Below are 20,697 nucleotides of genomic sequence, written 5' to 3' on the forward strand. Positions count from 1 at the left end.
GCATTCATTTCTCTTGGGCTAAGTACTGTAGGAGTACTTCATATCCAGTGTTCGTTTCGTCCCTGTTGCGTCTTGCACTATTTAGCACAAGAAAAAAAAATGTTTGATTTATACACACTTCAAATTCAGCAGTGTGCAACGCAGGGAACTAACCTAACTGTTACATACGTCTTTCTTATCGAGTTACCGCTACATTTCCGTATCGGTTATCCGGTTTTCAGCCTATTTCGTGGAGCTATCCTGGTCGTAGTGCCCCCTAAAAATGTGCGCGAATCATCACGAAGATAGATCTCATTGCGGTAGTATCAATAACGATCGTACCAGTGGTGCGCCGATCCCATAGATATGACACCGGTGAAACGGTGCTCCCGGTGGGATCGGTACAGGTACGCTACATGTACAGGTACAGGACAATATTTTATGCTACCAGTGCTACTAAACGTAAACAGAGTCACCATTCAAAGACATCAAAGGGCCCTGATATCCTGCTTCGTCATCTACTGCATCAGAAACTTGTAAACCCTTCATGTGGCGTGAATACCTGCTTCATGATATTTAAGCTCTGAGCATTGAAAGCGCCATGTTTGGCCCAAGTTTGCGGTTCCTGTAGGTATATATCACTAAAATTTAGGCGTTATGTAAATGGGGATCTTTAAGGAACATAAAATAAGAGAAATATAAGTTTTAAGGTATTTCCAAATTGTATATTTATAAAAAATATATTTGCTAATATGACTTTTTGGGTCTGAATTATGGTCACAATCATATTGCATTAGGTATACTTTTGTAGCTATCAGACTGAGATTCTGTGATCGGACATTCTTAGACCCTACAAAGCATTTCCTTGAAAGATGATGTGTATTTTAGTACAATTGCGGATTATATTTAGGGATTTCATTCAAGCGAGTGCTACGGTACCTTAATTCCGGGTTTTTCTGTGACATGGCGCCCTTAACGCAACCATGGTGGGAAGCGAAAGCATCGCACGGGGGCGCATCGAGTTTCCGTTTCGTTTCACTTGGCAACACAACCCAATGAAAGTTAGAGTGAGAGGATGTATTGAGAAGAGAGGAGACGTTTGTACAGGGTTGTTGCGTCTTTCTTTAGAGATCGTACGTGATTCCTAGCGTCGGTGCGTGCGGTATCTTGAAGACGATCCCGAAGTTTGGGGTCCGCTTGCCGACGCTGACGTTTACGTTGGGCTTCCCGAGCCTTCCTCTGCTCCGCGGCGGTGGCGCTGCCGCTGCAACTAGCGCCAACGTTGACGTTGTTCATGGCGTTTCGCACTTCGTTGCACAGAGAGAGAATGACGGAAGCACAGAGAACGCGCGCTTTATCTTGCAAAACGACACTTGCGCCGCCTACCGGCGTACCCTTAGAGAGAGAGGGACAGAGTGATAGAGAGACAGTTATATGCAATGATTCGCTATGCCACACCTGTGGCGGAGAGAGGGGGAGGGGAGGAGAGTTAAGCTCTGAGCATTGAAAGCGCCATGTTTGGCCAAGTTGCGGTTCCTGTAGGTATATATCACTTAAAATTTAGGCGTTATGTAAATGGGGATCTTTAAGGAACATAAAATAAGAGAAATATAGTTTTAAGGTATTTCCAAATTGTATATTTATAAAAACATATATTTGCTAATAGACTTTTTGGGTCTGAATTATGGTCACAATCATGTTTGCATTAGGTATACTTTTGTAGCTATCAGACCTGAGATTCTGTGATCGGGACATTCTTTAGACCCTACAAAGCATTCCTTGAAAGATGATGTGTATTTTAGTACAATTGGGGATTATATTAAGATTTCATTCAAGCGAGTGCTACGGTACCTTAATTCCGGGTTTTTCTGTGACATGGCGCCTTAACGCTGTCGCGGTTATAAAAGTTGCTAGGTGGCATGCATGAAGTTTTTGTTGAACCACTAATGAGCACCGAATGTGGATAGTTGGGCTACAGTTTGCAATCGGCTATAACGGTTAACACTTAGACAAAGACACATGGGAAATGCACAATGTTTGATGCCCATCACGAGCCACATATTTTACAACCAAAGGGCATGCATGCAGATGTGAAAATTCTAAAAATCGGAAAACGCAATGTTGAAAAGTATATCTTTACCTCTATGCGTGATGTGTATTTGTTTAAAAGCTGTACATCTTCTGACAATTATTGTGCACTTTCAGGTCATCCGAAAGAAACGTTGCGCATAGCTCTTTATTCACTTTACTAAATACACGTTGTTTATATTTGTTGTACGGCTTCAATAATACCATGCTATACTTATCCCCAGTGTTGGTTGTAATATTGTTAGCAGCACATTCACTCCCACTTAAACTGTTTAGCATTTGTGTTCTAATCAATTCATCTTAAACTTTTTGTATTTGAATGTGATTTTTCATTTTAGGTACAGTAAATTTTGCAGCTATGCGGCGTGTTAGTGAAGTCTATGAATTTTTGAAATGAGTAGAACGCTGACGATGCTTTATTCAGCAAACATCTACAGCGCTGGTCCTGTGTGTATGAGTTCTTTGTCGTCGCCGTGTCTTGGCGCTATTTAAACTTGAAGTATCAATGCAGCTGTCATCTTAAATGGAGAATAGGGAGAAAGCAATTTTTGAACGTAAGTTATTACATTCAAAGTAAATGATGTGGCGTAGACAGAATTTCAGAATCGGAGCCACACAAAGCTTATGGCACTTGGCAGGTTATATAACAAGTTTGAACTATGTGTGGGTTTCAACATTTTTGCTTGAGCCAGTGCTTCTTGTGTCAGTCATTTATAAGCATCAATGAATGCGGCACACCAAATTGTGCAAGCTCCGTTTATTTCAGGCCATATTTCATAGGCACGCCATTCTTTTGGTCACTCTTTGGATAATGGCTAATGAATATATTTCGAATGCTGAGCGGCTTTCCTCGTAGAATAACCCAATGGCCAATAACCCAACAACATGTGAAAAATGTTGTTGTTTGTTCCTTTTTTATCTTGTTTTTGCGCTGCGTTTCGCAAATTGGTATTTATGTTTCTTTCTACAGTCATTGTGCTATATTTATTCTTTATTATTTTTGCTCTGCTTGTCAACCACATATGCATTTTCTTGCCTTTGTGTACGTCTGCGTCTCCTGCAAGGGCCCTTATAAGGCATGCAGTATTTAAAAAAATGTATATTCTCTGGCGTGGTAGGTTGACATGACGATTAAATAAGGACTGTACTTTTTTTTAAAAGAATTCGCTCCGCAAACTAACACATATATAGAAGAATGATGCTTATGTTGGTCTTGTGTTTGTACACAGTGTTTACGCAGTGAGTTCATTTGCGAAAACAGCCAACAGCGAGCTTTTTCGCGGGATATGTAAAACGAGAGCAGCTTTTAGCCTCAGGAAAGATTCTTCTTAATTGAATAACTATAGTTGCACAGAATAATCATAGGTGAGAAAAAATACAGCAGCTCAGACTAAGCCATAATCAAATCGATTTCAAGTCCACTATGCGCAGCAACCATAGCGTTTCTTGGAGAGCCTTTACTCACCTCGACTGCTATTTCGCGGGCGATTGGTACGTCTCTCGCCGACATATCAGCGAAGCCCGTTCGGGAGGTAAAATGAGCTTTATGTGATCCGTTTACTACCTACTACGTACTACTGCTCCGCGCTACTTTCTTAAAATGCTCATTATAAGCACGCCATTGTATATCAAATTACCAAGCCGCAGCGATTCACAACACTGAACGGAAGCAACGGCATATAAACCGAGCGGTTGCGGTAGGGGTTTCCTTTTAGAATTCAATTACTGACTTGATATTTTCATTGCATTTTTGTCACTGCGAGAAAACGCTTTTTAAAACGTTGCCTCGAAATTTTCGTTAGGTCATTTTGGTACAGTAGGTCATTTTGGTACAGCAGTTATGTAGTTTAATTTTGTTACTCTTAGTACTTATTAAACCATGTGTACGTAAGCGATAATGTGCGAAAAACGCAGTCATTCTGTTTTCATGTCGTTTTTTTTGTTATTCCATGAATTACATCCGTGAAATATAAAATAAAACATCAAAATTATCGTCACTAGCGCATCCAGAGAGGCTGCTGGGAGGGGGGCGCAACCCCTCGCCCCACCTGCCTTCCTGAGATATGCCGGTAGTTCAGCATTGACAAAATTGAGCGTTGATGACCCTCTGGCCTCTCCATTTCTCATGAAGCTTTAATAACCCCATCGCCTCCCGTGGCTATACGATGGATCCGCCCCTGGTTGGAATCCAGGCTTGAGGTGCTTATTATGGAGCGCTTATGCTTTCGAAATGTGATAGAGTGTTTCATTACCTGTTCATGTACACATTGCACACGACAAGAACTGCAATATAAACCAATCGTTTCTTTTTCGTTTTTAACCTCCAAGAAATTTCTTTGCGAAATCGCTTGGGAAAGGCTAGGTTGTTACATCTTATAGGTGGATTTCTGAAAGAACCGGAAACTACGTCGCCAAGTGAACGAGACGATTTTTAAATACATCCCCCCATTCGAACAAAAAAATAAATTGTGAAATAACGATAAGCTAACAAGACGATGACAGAAAAACTTCCAGCAATATGGGATTTCGGCCAATTTACCTTATTTTGCTAATTCTGTCCATTTCATTTGTGAAATAAAAACAACACAGACATTTGACTGAAGCGCGAAGCTTACCAGAGCTGGAACCGATTGCTGCGACATTTAAAGATGACAGGTACCCGTAGGCATTTCTTGCTTAAAGATTCTCGTGCTTGAAGTTGAGCTCCACGAAGTGTAATACGATGACAAAGACACTGTGAAACCTGAGGGCTAGTAAGGCAGCGAAAAAAAAAACACGCAATAGCTTCCACTGCCCTGCCTTCTATTGCCACCCGCTGTTTTGCTACACAACACCTGGACAAGAGGTGCTACCAGAAGTACCGCCAAATGGGCGAGTTATCGTCACTTGTTTTTCTTATCGCAGGATAAAACGTCATTGCCATGGCACCGTTCGTAAAGCTCGCAAACAAAATAAAGATAGAGAAATTTTGAAGCAGCGTGCACAATGTTTAACTTTATCGTCAGAGGCTGCCGCCAAAAAGGCATCGTTATCTCGCCGTCTCCTGTCCCCTAAAGATACCCCCGAGTGGCCACCGGAGCCATTGAAACAGGTTTACTTCATAGACAGCGCAGCGCTCCTGCGACAATGTGAGCGACTGACATGTGCAGCGAGACTGCAGCAACAACCGCACAGAAAGAGAAAGGCAAAGGAAAGACAGGGAGTTTAACTAGACTTTATCTCAGGTTGGCTACCCTGTACCGCGGGAGGGGTAAAGGGATGCGAAATGCGAGAGAGAGAAAATAAATTTTTAAAAATTCAGAGCCCTTCCACTACTGTAAAGATGGAAGCCAGCGAAGCTGACTATGGGGGGTCTGTTGTAGAGAACGTTGCTATAGTGAATTTATATATCTTATCATTGTTGACTATAGTGAGCGTCTTCGGCATGTTCGTCAAAGAGCAAGGACACCGGTGTGTTGTTTTCGCCCGGCGCGATGGCCAAGTAGTGTGTTTGCTGCGCCAAGTCCGCCTCATCGTCATAGACTAGCATATGAACCACAGCGTTCATAGCCGCGGCCCACTGCACGGCAGCGTCAGGATCCTGTGAGATCTCTCCCGCTCCTGCTTTCGGCGGCTCATACCCCCATATTGTTGTTGTTGCCTCAAAACATGGCTCGTACCCACGAGGGGGATTGGCCACACTGGATAAAACAAAACATAGACCCGACATTGTACAAAAGTGGTAAAGGCGAACAATTAAAATGAAGATTTTGGCAACTAACTCTAACCCCATATCCAACGCGTGTATGAGCCACACGTGATTCCTTCCTTCCTTCCTTCCTTCTTTCTTTCTTGTCTGTCGCGGATACCCGCATATGAAATGCGGGTATGCGTCACACGTGATTTAATTATCGTTAATTGTGACATAACTGACGAACATGGGATGTTATTGATGTCATGACCTATCAGTCATGTTAGTGATCCATTTTGACACCTGTGCTAAGGCACAACTGGCGGGAAACCGCCACGCACATGGAGCCAAAGCGAACGCTGCTGATGATAGTATTTTTTCTACACGCGGACACGATCCTGAGGGAACTAGCTCTTAACAGCTTCGCTGTAAAAAGAAAAGAAACACAGGAAGAAAACCCCCCACACACAAAACGGAACTGTTTCTGTGGGCACTGTCACGCAGCGATTGCCGGCAAAGTGTCCTAGAACACTCACTGGTAGGAACGTGGCCACCATCACGACCATAAGCGCTGTTTCGTCAACTACGCATTTCTTCGCACATTGGTTCAATGTATAGCTTCATCCTTTTTAAGGGACTGTGAGATTCTGCCTGTACTGCTGTCAGTTTCACAGTGTCCGTCCGGGGCAACGTTACTTGGCGTATGGTATTAGGCATAATATAAATAGGACGCTAACAAAAGGAAAAAAAAACATACTTCGTAAGTCGTGGCATCCTTTGAAGAATGCCGCCTTAGCGAGCACTCCCTGCCTTTCCTCCTCGCCCATCCTCACCGAGGCTGCTGCCGCGTCGCTATTAGCCCACAGGCGCACGTGGTGCCACTCGTAAGTTTCTCTTGTTTAGACTCGGGCTCCACCAGCATTAGAGGGCTTACTGGTGGCCGAGACGGTAGCCCTAAATTTTAAAACTTATTTAGAACCATTCGCTAGAAAGTCATATGACACCGGCGTAACTATAGTTGCGTAGTTAATGTAGCGTACACTATACATTCGGAGTCGTCATTAGCGCTCACTTAGATACTTTCTTTGCGGAATAGTTAGAAAGGCCGAAAAAAAAGCAGCAGTTACTTAATGTGCATTAGCCTAGCCGCTGAAACTCTATGCTGTACACCAAGCTAATCGCCGGCAGATTGCTAGCGCAAATGCTCAAAGCGCACCACCTAGCTATAAGGGTGCATTCACTCGACGAAAGGTCGTCTGCTACGCTATAATAGAGTAGGGGGCGCCACGGTCAAGGAGGGAACCTGAAAAGGAGGAAATCGAGAACGAGGAAAGCAGGAGAAGGAAGTATTGATACTCTACAATGCTTAAAGTACTTCTTTTACAAATTTTGAGTGGCTTTAGAGGCAACAGCGTATGTGATCAACAAAGCAGTAATGAAAAAAGCGGCGCAGTTAAACAGCCGTGGATCTCTGCGCTTTCTGCCTTGGGATAGAGGGCGGCTCCTGTATTTTCCAAAGGGAATCACCCTCCGCACGATGACGATTCAACGGGAACTTCACCCAAGGGCTTGTAATGCACAATGTATGAGCCTTCTTCATTCTCGGAGCCATGGAGGCAGTAAGTTCTGGTTATTGATTGGCTGACACAATTACTACCCTTCACTACTCTGCGGCAAGTTTTTTATACCTTATAGGGACTATAAAGAACACAATGGCTGGCGTTGACCAATCCAGGCTTGATGAGAATAAAGGACAGAGCGAGGGACTGTCAATCGCGGAGCGGCGTCGCATTAAAGGGAGAGAAGGGCATTTCGGGCTACGTATCAAGGGTATACTAAAATCAGCACAGAATTCCCTAACGGTCCCTGGTTCTGGAAACTTACTATAGATGACGAAACTTTCCTTTGCTTGCGGACCCCCACGTGCTTTAGCAGACCATGTTCAAAGAATAAAGGCCAACGTAAAAAAAAATGTTAGCCCTTCCACTGGGGTGGAGATGGAAGACCAGCGAAGCTGTACTATGGTGGGAATTATGTATTTCCAATTATGACTATTATTATGTGATGGTGTAATTGGTTATTTGAACTGTTAAAGAATGCGAAATATATATGATCGGGCGGATTGAGGCGATATGTACACAACTGTGTAGATAGTGCCTTAGACACCATTATTTGAATTGGGCTAAAAATAACGTATTCACAAAACATCTTTCACAATTCTGCGCTTTGTACTCACGCGATTTGATAGTACATTCATGATTAGGCTGTTTATTAGTTATTTGTCGACGGCTATTCTGTCTATTTCGTTTCGCTAAATATCAGCACACAAATCGTTGCTGCCACTTTTGATGGTACCAGCAATTAGTTTTACACAGCTATTTGAGTCCAGTGGCATTCATATTTGAATCGACCTTGACGTAAGAGAGCAGTAAAAATACGCTGTCCTGGACGCCTACATGTGGGTATTTTTCCCATCATCCTTCTAGTAGGCTTGACAGTGTCTCTGACAATAAAGGTAGGTATAAATGGCATGCTTTTATTGCCACAAAAATTATCCGGTGACGTCATGCGTATCTCGCACCACGTGAGTTTGCTTGCCGAAAGCTTCAGACCGCTCAGTTTCTTCTGCCTTCGTGTTTGCCCTCCACATGAGGTGCGCGTGCAAGTAATTTGCGCAAGCGCTCATCTTGCGCTTGAAAATCACTGATTATAACACGCCGACTTATCTGATAGCATGCCTGCTAAATGCCTAAAAAGCTGGCACGCGAGTGTCACGAGCCTTTGTTCTTCGCCACCGCACCTAGAGAGCGCTTCCAGGGTTACATGATCTGCAGGAAAGGTATGAACACTTTTGCCGGTCCTCCCGGCTCGCCACAGGCAATACAGTCGCTTTGCTGTAAAAGCGGCTCGAGCAGTCCTCTTATGGTGTTAAACTACGGTGCCCTATCAATTCGCTTAATTTACGCAAAAGGGCTCATATTTTCCAGCCGTTCTTGAAATGCTCTACCCTAATGACGTGCCCTAAGTTGTGCAGAAATATTGAAATCTCTGTAAAATCTCCTCAGTTACACAGCTTAAATTTGTTCACTTTTTTTTCAATAGTCATGGCTTTCATCGGAACCAAAGCAGGAATTATGGCTGCAATCAATTATTCGAAAAAGTGGTTATATTGTGATGCCTAAATTCTGACGAATTTTTCAAGACACATTTATTATACGACTCTAAATTTCTAAAGTAAACACGCTTCTTTGGTTCAGCAGGTGCGACTGACATTCGGAAACCACATGGAGAAAAAATCTCTTCCGAATGAGTAGCGGTTGCTCAGAAAATGTTTTCCATCTCCAGAAATATATTGTTTTGAAAAAGACAAAAACAATTCAAAGTTTTCGTTCCAGCACGCTCCTGGAATCTCCATCGTTTTTATCTTCTAGGTGCCTCTTGAAACAGTCCTTTTTGCTTATCTTAGCTTGCTTTTGTTCTTACTTTCGGCTGAGACTCAGATGCTTGTCCGGTCGATTCTGCCGTTCTTCCTTTCGCTCTTCACGGTATCATAAAACAGTCCAGGTGATGCACGGAAGACCTCAGTTATCTTCTTTCTGTACGGAGTGCTCGGGCGGTTTCTTTTTTGAAAGGAAGAAGTTAGCCTATTTTATGATGTATTCTTTTATACGTTTCTTTATCCACGCAAGGTTTCTTTCCGTCATATGTTTAGTTTGACGTATCATAGCAAAAGCATCCGTCGTAGGCGCCTAAAATTTTGCTTTAAAAATAGAATAAGAAATTGACGGATATTTTTCATGAAGCACTGCAGACGAATCTATCTGGTATAATTATTCTGGAAGGGACCTGAGTACATCATTGTTTATTTTTATCTTCATGAAGTGGAAGGACCGACGAAATTTTTTATAATTTCTTTTATCAGAACACTGCATTCCACGCATATTTTAACTACTGGCTCCACACGCTGCGCACATTGGTAGCTTGTGTGTTTGGGTACCAGCAGGTGCCGTCCTAGTCGGAACCATTGTCTGAACCTGAACATTTTCCGTCAGTGCCTGACGTGCTGTTGAACATGCGAAACGGCGCCATCGGAATACAAATAGCCGTAATACAAACCAAATTGTCACAAATGACGTATTTACTGATAGATGGAAAGCTTAATGGGTCAATTGATCAACCGTAATGAGCTTCGCTCCATTTTAGGTCCTCCATTACTCATTCGAGTAGGTTCGCGCGACTCACCAAACTTGCATAGGCACGCTTACGGCTCACACGTCAGAAAAATAACCTGGACAGCTCCAAAGCAACGAAGCATAAGTGATTTATATGAATTGCAACTTAGAAACCTTGGTCGCTGGAGGCTGTATTAGGTAATGATCTTTCGATTTTGTCCTTGTTGTTCACACTTCACCTTAGAACATGGGGGCGCCACTTGCTGTACCCGTGCGGTTATTTTATGTAGTTTCGAAAAATATATTAGGTTGTTCCATGCAGCATGCCTTCTCGTGAAAAACGGAGCTCCGGGACCACGAAAGCGCCATCTAGATCTTCGCTGGGCGTCGACCAATGCTGGCACGTGGCTGTGATATGCGCCATGACCACGTTTCTCACTAACGCATCAATCAGGTCATCGGGCTTCCTTTACATAGGAATTATGAATGAATTTCAAGTGGGCCGTGGTCAAGCAGCATGGCCAATATGCCTCATGGGAGCAATGGCCAATATTGCCGGTGAGTTAAGAAAAATGTCTAGGATCCTATTGTTAGCGAAGCGATATGGAAAGCTAGAGCACAAACAAATCAAAAATAGGTCAACATACGATACAGTCCTATGAACTGTGGTCTTACGGGGGTAATGAGAAGGAATGTGAAATGAGTGTGAAATGCAAGGGTTCCTTGTGATCTGCCTTTCCGTTACAAAGCGTGTCACACAATCAAATACGTGCGCACGATCTGTTCACATTAAAAGAGTAGAGGCACCAACGCTGTCAAAAATCAGGTAACCTAATGAAAATATCCGTCCCACGCAGTTTTTTTCGGCAATAGGTGGAGATGTTTGTTGAGATAGCAGAGTTATGCCAGTGTATTCTAATGGCCATTTATACTGCTAATAATATTCAACTGGTGGTACGCGATGGAACGAAAAATATTAGGCGTGACGTTAAAAGACAGGAAGATAGCGGTGTGGATCAGAGGGCAAACGGGCATAGCGGATATTCTATAGTTGACTTAAGAGAAAGAACTGGAGCTGTGCAGGCCATGTAATGCGTAGGGTACACGGTGTAAGAACATTTAGGTGTTGACACTGCGCGCGCGCGAGCGTCCAGAATATGTTCGGCAGCGCGCTGGCGTACCGAGTAGCTCTGCAGCGAGTTGATAGATGGCGCCGCGGTCAGCGGTCCCAGCTTAGCGGCGCCGGCGGCCTTGACATTGTTCTGCCTCCCCTAAATTGTCGTTCATAGTGGACTGAGTAAAACTCAAAGCGCGAAGGAAAATCGTTAGGTCAGATTGAAGTGATAAGTGTACCAGGCCTAATGCTTCGCTAACATGAATGTTCCTTGTGTAGGGCGTGAATGACGTGAACACAGATCTACAAAGCCCAGTCAAGCCCACTCAAGTTCCGCGCGTGCGCACAATTATTTTCGTCCGGTCTAGCAGTTCATCCAAGCAGAAAAAAATAAAAGCATTAGCACACGTGCTACCCCCCCCCCCCCCCCCCCCCGATCAGAAGAAGATACGGACTGCGCCGGAAAATGTTGTATTTCATGCTTATGGCTGCTTCCGTTCACACTAAAAAAAAACCGTTCAAGCATCGTTGCACGAATTCAGTGTGGCCGCGATATAAATTAAGAAATGAAATGGCGCCAGCTTGCGATATGCAACACACTAGTGCAAAGCGGCTATTCAGGGCTAGAACTTTTGATGAGAATGCACATCAGCTATGTAAATCCAAAATAAAAAAAAGGTGGCTGACTAATGGAGTAGCACACAAGGAATAAGGATTATAAACAGGGATAAGGTGCCTCAGAAAGGCTGGCCAACGTTTGGATAGGAGGACCTATCTTCGTCAAAGTCGGCCTCGTCATACTCGGCGGGTTAGTTTTAAAGGGTTAGTGGAGTGACGTCACGTCAATGTCGGCTGTGGCTGGCTGTAAAAGGAGAGACTGAAAAGAAAATGAGCGCTGGCGCTTGGCTGGCTAGGCGCGGTTTCTAAGACGAGGGGACAAGAGCGTGAGAGCGAGAAAGCGGCAAAAAAAATTTAAAAAAAAGAAAAAGAAAGAAAAAGATAAGAGGGGGTTGGGGGAGCGAGAGGCGAGTGAGCGTTCCGAGGTGTTGTGGGCGGCGTGCGTTTGGGGTCCCTGAAGAGCCGCTCAGTGTGCAAGTAACAATACGAGTTGAAAGCATGACTTGAGTAGCGTAGCATCAGGTCATCGGGTAATTTTGTGGTTGACAGGGAGCAGCTTGGTCCGTCAAGGGACGTTAGCCTCACTAGTTCGCCGTAGGCGTCGTCGCGGTGGTATACAGAATTTGCGAGACCCTGTGTGGTCAAGGCGCCGAAAAAGGTATCCTGGCGTCTGGGATTCTGGACTCTCTCGGTGTGGATCTTGTGTGGAGAAAGAAAAAAAAAAACCGGCACAGGAGGGTGACAGTGGAGAAAAAAAATATAATAAGAGATATAAACATGGGGGGGAGACAGGTGTACCTGGAAAAACGCTCGTTTGGTTGATCAATGCGTAAAAGCATGGAGGAGGATAATAAATTGGTTGGTAGAGGAGATGCAGGGAAGAACTGGAAATGGAAAAATAGGTGAGGTTGAGCATCGAGATTAGCTGGAGTTTAACTTGTTTTGCGCCTTTGTTAATGGTATAACAATTTAAGGTTGATGTTACAGCTTTTAGCGATTCTAAGTTGCCACGTAATAAATTGATCCCCGTCGGGTGCAGGCATTTAAACTTGTGTATGAGGTATGATTCTGTATATTTTCTCTCGCGAGGTGAACAAAAATTTGTCTGTAGTATATAGGGTCTTGCTTCATCAAATATATGGACGTGCTCATTGAAGTGGCTGGCTACTGCTTTAGGTAAATTATGTTTTGTATCTGCGCAATGGCCGTTGTGTCTCGTGTGCATTTCTTGTCCAGTCTCACCTATGTATTGCTTGTTACAAGCGGCACATTCTAGACAGTAGACTACGTTGCTTGACGTGCAGGGGAAATTCGAAGTTACCTTGTGAATGTAATCTGACGCTGTACTTTTTACTGTTGGCTTCGTCTTTGTCCTTAGTTTGGGGTGTACAAGAATTTCCTTGAAATTACTGTTCCGTCTGTAGGCTACTCTGGGCGGGTCGGGAAAGATCTTATTAAGTTTCCGGTTGCTGGTGAGAATTGGGTGGTATTTACTGAGGATATTGTTCACGTTCGGGAGTGCGTTTGAGAATTTAGTAGTAAGAAGAGGCGTTGTTGTCCTTGTGATCTTAGGGCGGGGTTTGAGAACCTCGGCTCGATCAAGCTTGGTTGCAGCGGTGTAGGCTTTCTGAAGGGCACTGTTCGGGTAGTTCCTGCTTGATAGGGTTTCCTTAAGGTGATCGAGTCTGTCTATGTAGTCATGGTTTTAAACGCCAATGCGACGAAGTCGTGTGGCTTGACCTTTAATTGTGAATTTTATTGTTGCGTGAAAAGAATTTAGGAAAGTTAAAAATTTATCTAAACTGTCCTGACCAAGTTCCCATATTATGAATATCTCGCCTATGTATCGTAGGTATGTCTGGGGCTCGTGGGTGCAACGAGATAGGAAATCCGTTTCTAGAGTACCCATAAATATGTTCGCGTAGGTTGGTGTCGAACGGCACTTTGAATAAAGGCCCACGCTTCGGTATCCAGAATTGCAGTTCCGAACGAAGCACTTTCTACCCATTTCAAACGCCCCTGAGAAGGCTGCTGCCACCTTTGTCGAGTGAACGTGGCGACATTACCCAAGCACAAGCTCATGAAACGCACGCGAACAAAAGTTGTCAGCCCTTCCACTGGGGTGGAGATGGAAGACCAGCCAAGCTGTACTATGGCTATTATGACCGTTAATATGTGATGGTGTAATTGGCTATTAGAACTATTAAAGAATGACAAATATTTATTATCCGGTGGTTTTCATTTATTTAGTGACCACAGGGACCGTGGCCTTATGGTAGCTACGGTACACCGCCATAGGGTGTACGGCAAATGTTGGCACATTCTTCATAAACACGTCACCAACGCCGCGCGCGTTCGGTGCGAACGCGGGCAGAAAGAGGCCGCCGTCGACAACGCTTCTGCGCATTGTTTGTGTGACCGCACACAACCGCTGTCAAAACACTGGTGTGAGCAAGCGCGCCGCCAGCCGCAGCGAGAGAAGGTTCATGCGGTCTATCGCTTCAATAGAAACTGAGCGGCGAAAGCACAGCGCATACAAAGGTAGGAGCCGTGTTGCAGATCACTTTCACGATACGGTGTGCGCGACCACCCAGCGCCCCCCAAGGCCTTTCGTGCGGCGCAAGAAGTGAGGTTTGGACTCCACCCGGGGAGTTCGCTCCCTGTGAAAGCGTGCGTCTCTCTCGCGATTTCGCTCCCACATACAGCGTACGGGCCATGAGAATTTTTATTCTACATCTAGACGCGACCATCGAAGACTGAGGTCTTAACAGCTTCGCTGTAAAAAGTGTGCATTCAGAATAGCGCGGCCGCACATGCAAGCAGGAAGACGCAGCAGCAGCAGTACGCGCGTTGCCGCCAAGGCTGGGACCGCATTCCGCAGCGCCCTCTACGACGGTTCCGACCGAGCTGTAACCGAGCCGAACATAATCTGGACGCGAGCGGGCGGTGCTCTCTAGCGCATTGTCGGGAGAGTGTCAGCACCTCTCTTTATAATTCTTACACAGTGGTAGGGTAGAATATAACCGGTGAACCATTAGAGTTACAGAATGAGTGCCAAGAAAAGGGAAGCGCAGTCGAGGACTGCAGAAAACTAATCAGGCAATTTGCAGGTGGAAGTTGGAATCAGCAAGACAGGGGTAACTGTAGATCACAGGGAGAGGCCTTCGTCCTGTAGCGGACATAAAAATAGGGTGATGATGGTGATGAGTATTCACGTAATATTTTCTTTATTTTACAAAAATGGGGTAAATCCCTTCGTGTAGTTTTCTGTTTGGTGCACAGTTATTGGTCAAAACTCATTTCGATACACTAAAAAACGCATCCATATTGAGACAACATGAGGTGCAAAGTTAGCTGAAAAAATAGAAGTCAGGATAAAAGACCGTGGACTTCTGATGGGCTATTCTTTTGATCGTTTACAACTACCTCGAATAGAGAAATACTCAGGGTCATTGGAATTCAATAAAGCACCACTGAAAGGCCTATGAAAAGCACCAGTGTTTTGGCTAATTGGTTAAAGGGTTAATTTCATATGTTTTAGGACGTTGGCTTATGTGCGGGATTCGATCAAACTTGTAATAAACCTGCACATAGTAGCTGCACAACACAGACTCCATTTTTCTCTATCTCACTTCTTTATTGCATTCACTCCCCCCGCCCCTTGTCTTGTTTCAACTTCTTCTATCCGAAGGCCGCCATAGGATTGTTTCATTTCCCCCAGCATTGTTTGCATCCCTCCGTGGATGATACTTAAGTATATTCCTAATAGCAGCGGATTCTATGTTGTCATTAGCGCCAATGTGCCATATGCCATTACTTGCTGTCTTCACCACCCGGAATGGCCCAGTATAGATCGCGTTGAGGCTTGGCCCTCTTTTCAACAGCACAAGGTCACCGACGTCGAGTGTTTGTAACACTGTATTTTGTCTCTTGTCGAAGTTTTTCTTAATTCTTGCACGATACCGTGATCTACAATCTTCAGTTATTTATGCTTCTGTGAGCTTCATGCCCTTTATCTGCACACTGTGATAGGAAATGAAGAAGCAGACGTTGAAGCTAAAATAGCTGTAAATAATGCGCCAGAAGTAAGCATTCCGTTCTCACGAACAGAGACGAATGCCCTGCTTCGGTGCGTCATGCGGAACTCTACACTTGAGCACTGGACCAATTAATCCAGATCGACGACACAGGCGATGCATAAATGGGACCCAGAAATGGAGTTCCGCATTCCTCATAAACAAGAGGAGCATAACATGTATGCTACACCGGATTCGTCTTGGTGTTGCACTCACGAGGCGTTATAGGCATATCATCGTCTGCAGTGACACTGGTCCCAACTGCGATCACTGCCAAGGGCCAGAAACACTTGAGCACATATTTTTCACATGCCCAGCGTACGCGCGAAAACGGCAGGGCCTGATTTGTACTATTGAACGAGTGACTAAAGGACCAATATCTGACGAGATTGTATTCGGTCCTTGGCCTGACGCGAACAGCTCAGCTGTGGTCATCGAAGCGACTATAGCCTTCCTTCAAGCCACTGGACTCAATGCACGACTCTAGTATAACCTCAACGTGATGGACATGTATATACGTACCTGCTTATCTTATCATCATCATTCATCGCTCTTTTTATACCCCCATTCCTCAGTATAGAGTAGAAGGCCAGAGCAAACTAACGCTCAAGCCGACCTATCGGCCTTTCTTGAGATAAATCTCTCTCTCTTATTGCTCTTGTCAAGGCGAAGGCTTATATCCGCAGGCAAATAAAGTGGTTTCCCAGTAGCAGCGAATAGAGGAGTGCATCCCAGACGATTTCTATAAGAGCGGATGGGGTGAGCTGCTGCCGCTTTCAAACAAGATTTCCAACCACCTGGGGATGGTGGGTACATGCTAATGCATCGTTTGATGTCCCTGGTAGCCCTTTCAGCTAGCCCAATTGATGTGGGGTGATGGGTGTCATGAACCGTAACTAGAGGTTACGCTTTTCAGCCCATTCCTGTAGCCGACGACATCGGAAGGCAGGTCCATTGTCGGAGACAATTATTTTTACATTGTCAAACATTTTCCTGTTCAAAGAAGAAATTACGCTGTTTCTACTTTCTTTACCAGGTCTTGCTGCAATCATTCTGGTAGACTCATCAATGCACAGCAGGAAGGCTTGGGTCCTTTTAACTCCTTCAGACTTTTTTCGTAGTTCCGTGAAGTCTAGATGAATAACCTCAAGTGAATTGTTTAGAATGTTGGGTGTAACCATTTTTTTGCGTCGGTTGTTTAAATTACCCTTTCTTAATCTGCCATTTTTGACATGATAATACATACTATTTTGCTTCTTGCTTGATACGAGGCCATTAGAACCTTTTTGTCAATTTCATGTAGGTTCTCCAAAAGCCATGATATCATGGCGTCCTGATTCGGGACTATCGTGATAAAGTACTAATATTTTTGGAACCAAGGAAGTAGGAACGGCAACTCATCCATTTTAGTACGTTGCGAAACTTCGGTTCCTTCCCCAATCCTTGCAACATTTGCTTCTTCATGATTGTCTGGAAGCATAATGGCTAATCGCGACATTGCATCCGGGTCCTTCATAGAAGCTCACGAGCGATGAGCTACTTGAAAATCAAACTGCTGAAGTTCACCCGCCCAACGGGCTATTCTTCCCTTCAGTTCAGCCATCTTCAATGTGTACGTTAGTGCTTCGTGATCTGTGTATAGATTGAACTTTGGACCCATACAAATATGAACGGAAGGTGCGGACAGCTTTTAAACCGGTGAGAGCATCTTTTTCTGTCGTGGTATAGTTAAATTCAGTTTTGTTGAATGTGTAGCTGCAGTATCCAACTACATGAAGCTGTTGGTTTGGTGGTCGTGATGAGTTTCTCTGATATAAGACTGCTCCCGTTCCATAGTGAGACGCATCGGTATTCAATTCGAAGAGCAGCGCAAAGTCTGTAAGCACAAGACAGGATACGAAGAAATGATTTGGACCAGTTGTCGGTAGGCGTCATAACATTCTTCTGTCCAACAAAAGGGAACATCCTTTTGAGTCAATCTTGTCAGACACCGACTTTTCCGAGCATAATCCTGAATGAACGCTCTAAAATGGCCCGCCAATCCTAGAAACACACGAAGTGAGTGTTAATCGTACGACTTTGATGGTTTTGCTATGCGAGCTACCAATTCTTTCATATTTTTCATTGTTCCGTCCAAAACTGCGCCAAAAAATGTCACCTTAGTTTGGAAGAATTCACTCTTCTTGAAGTTAAGTTTTAGCTTAGCATCAGATGACGCTGCCAGAATCTGAGCCAGGTTGTTTTCATTGCAACTTTTCACGTTTAAAACATATGATAACGTAGTTTACGTAGGCATTGCAGAAGCGTCCAATGTAGGGATTCAAAATTGTGTTCATCATCATTTGGAACCAACTAGGTGAGTTTTTCCATCCAAAAAGAGGGCGATTGTATTCGTATATGCAAAACGAAGTCGTGAATGCGGTGTGTGGCTTGGTGCCTTCCTGTTGTGGCACCTGCCTGAAGGCCGTGCACAAGCCAATGTGAGAAAACAGGTACAGCTTCCGGTGTCATCAATGATGGTGTCAATCCTCGGTATTGGAAAACGAATCAGCAGGGACTGGTTATTTACTGCTCTGTAATCCGTACATAGCCGCCAGCTCCCGTCTTCCTTTGGAGCTGAAACAATGGTGATAGGTGAAGCAAAGGGAGACGCCGATGGGCGAATTACATTGGCATCTAACATCTTTTGAAGCTCTTCTTTTAGCCACGCCTTCTTTTCTCTCGTAAAGTTGATGATGATGATGAAATAAACTTTAATTTTCGAGACGGTGTTCCCGAGCGTTTGAGCTGTGGATCATTCTACGTGGGAGGGTCCCTCATTCCAGGAATCCTCTGGCCGCGATAGCATCCCGGGCTCTGGCGACAAGACGTCGTTGTTCGTCCAGGGCCGGGGTGGAGATCTTGGCCTCCCACGTCTCGGCGAGGAGGTTCACGTCTTCGGACGTTGTATGTTTGGTAACGGCATCTTCGGGGCGCCACGGGCACTCGAGTAGCAAATGAGCCAGAGTGTCTGGCACGGCGCAGATCGGGCAGTTGTAGATATGTAGTGTCGGGTGGATGCGATGCATGGGGATCCCATGGGTGTATGTATTGCTCTGCAGTCTTTGGAATGCGGTACTTTCCTCTTTGGCCAGTTTTGGATGAGGTGGCGGGTACACCTTGCGTCCCAGTTGGTAGTGTTGCAGAATGGCGTTATACTTGGGGGGTATTGTCTCCGTTTCCGCTGCGTCACGAGGCGGTCGGGGGTCTCGCGAGGCGGAGAGAGAGGCCCGGTTGACGTGATCGCGGGCCGCGGCGTGTGCCGCTTCGTTTCCCTCGAGCCCCTCGTGCCCTGGTACCCACGTGACGCAGGTGTAAGGGGGCGGAGTGCTTCTTTTCTGCAGAATTTTGACTGCTTCCACCGATATTCGGCCTCTCCTGTAATTGCGTACTGCGGATTGGGAGTCCGTGAAGACTACGACCGCGTTCGTGCTCGTGGTTGTGGCGAGGGCAATCGCCGCTTCTTCTGTTGTCTCCAAGTTCCGCACCCTGACTGTGGCGGATGCCAATTATTTGCCTTGGACAGGTGAAATGGGATTTCGAACTTTGTTGTTGCCGGTGGATATCCTCCCAAGCATACCAGTTCGGGGTTGAGTTTAGGAATTCCACTGTCTTTCTTCAGCATCCGTCGGTGGTCTTCTTTTCGTTCCGACTCTGTTTGGTTAGCCTCTTCATCAATAGACACCGTATTGTCCCAATAAATATTCAGTTTGAATAACTTCATGTCTGAACGAGATAGGAGAAAGTCGTACTCCACAGTGTCTAAAACTAATGCAACCACTTCTGCCTCTTTTTACTGGTACTTTACGTTTAGGCGTGCCCACTCAGAATAACCTCTCTTGCTTCCATCATACCCACGCATAAGAACAGACCAGCCTCAGAATACATCTTGAGGGTTAGCGTTGCTTTGTTTAAGAATGGATACAGAAGCTCCACTGACTATAAGTGCTCTTGTACGTTGTCCATTAACATCAAGTTCTATATGTAACAAACTCGCATCAGGTAAACGTATTTACAGTATATTTACAAGGCGATCAAGCATTCAACCATATGGCCGAGAGCGCGCACCAGATGATCAGCGTCTTCATCGATGCTCCTCTAGATGAATCATACCGTGACAATATATCAGTCTCGTTTTTGGTCATAGGGTCAGACTGAGAGCCCTGATTTATTAGTTATTTTCCCAATGTGGGCAAAATGCGTTTCTCAGGTAATGACTCTTTTTCTGCAGTATGCAACGATCTATGGTGACTTTCCTCTAGCGAATGAAACTCTGCTTCTTGATGCTTCGGCCCCTTGAACGTGCCTATGCAGCTTTGTCGTCGTCTCCGTCCAATTTCTGGCGATCTCTTGAAGTGACTCCAGCAAAGCTTCCATAGTTTTCAGTGCTGCAGCTTGAATTTGTCGTTGCAATTTCCGAGGTAGGCCATCTATTATCACCGTTATAACAGACTTCAGTGGAAGCTCCGGCTGTGCAAGCTGAAGTAGTCGTCGTTTTTCGAAGAAATACTCGAGCACTGCTCCATACCTGTAGCGATAAATTATAGCTTGATCCATGTTGCTGACTTGAAGATTTATCGGCACGGACCCTATTTTCAAGAGCTGGTCCAGAGATATGCCTTCAGCAGGACGAAGAGAGAGCTCACTTGTCGTCACGTCGACGTGAAGACCGACATGCGGGTCTCCAGGGAGCGCGTCCTTTGTGAAGACGAGGCTGTCTTTGGCTGGCTGAACGAAGGTTACCCACATTATGGATCATATAAAGCTGACTACGCCACAATATGTAATAAAACTGCATTTAGTAGCTCCACAACACAGACTCCATTTTGCTCTATCTCAGGTCATCTTTGTTGTCTTGACTCCCCCTGCCCCTTGTCTTGTCTCAACTTCTTCTATAGGCAGGTCTCGATAAGGCTGCTTCAAAACTAAAGTGCCGGGGTG

The 20,697-nt window shown here is 44.9% G+C and overlaps 1 protein-coding gene across 2 annotated transcripts in view; it reads right to left on the reverse strand.

The window, feature by feature from the left end:
- Window positions 1-4,864, reverse strand: part of LOC119443900 (monocarboxylate transporter 9-like) — a 34,004-nt gene extending 29,140 nt beyond the window's left edge. For both annotated transcript variants that reach the window (XM_049663416.1, XM_037708495.2), the window contains exon 1: window positions 4,683-4,864. The gene's annotated coding sequence lies outside the window, so the exon portion shown is untranslated. The remainder of the gene's footprint in view (window positions 1-4,682) is intronic.
- Between the last annotated feature and the right edge of the window lie 15,833 nt (window positions 4,865-20,697).

This window comes from Dermacentor silvarum, chromosome 3 (assembly GCF_013339745.2).
Source record: "Dermacentor silvarum isolate Dsil-2018 chromosome 3, BIME_Dsil_1.4, whole genome shotgun sequence".
NCBI lineage: Eukaryota > Metazoa > Arthropoda > Arachnida > Ixodida > Ixodidae > Dermacentor > Dermacentor silvarum.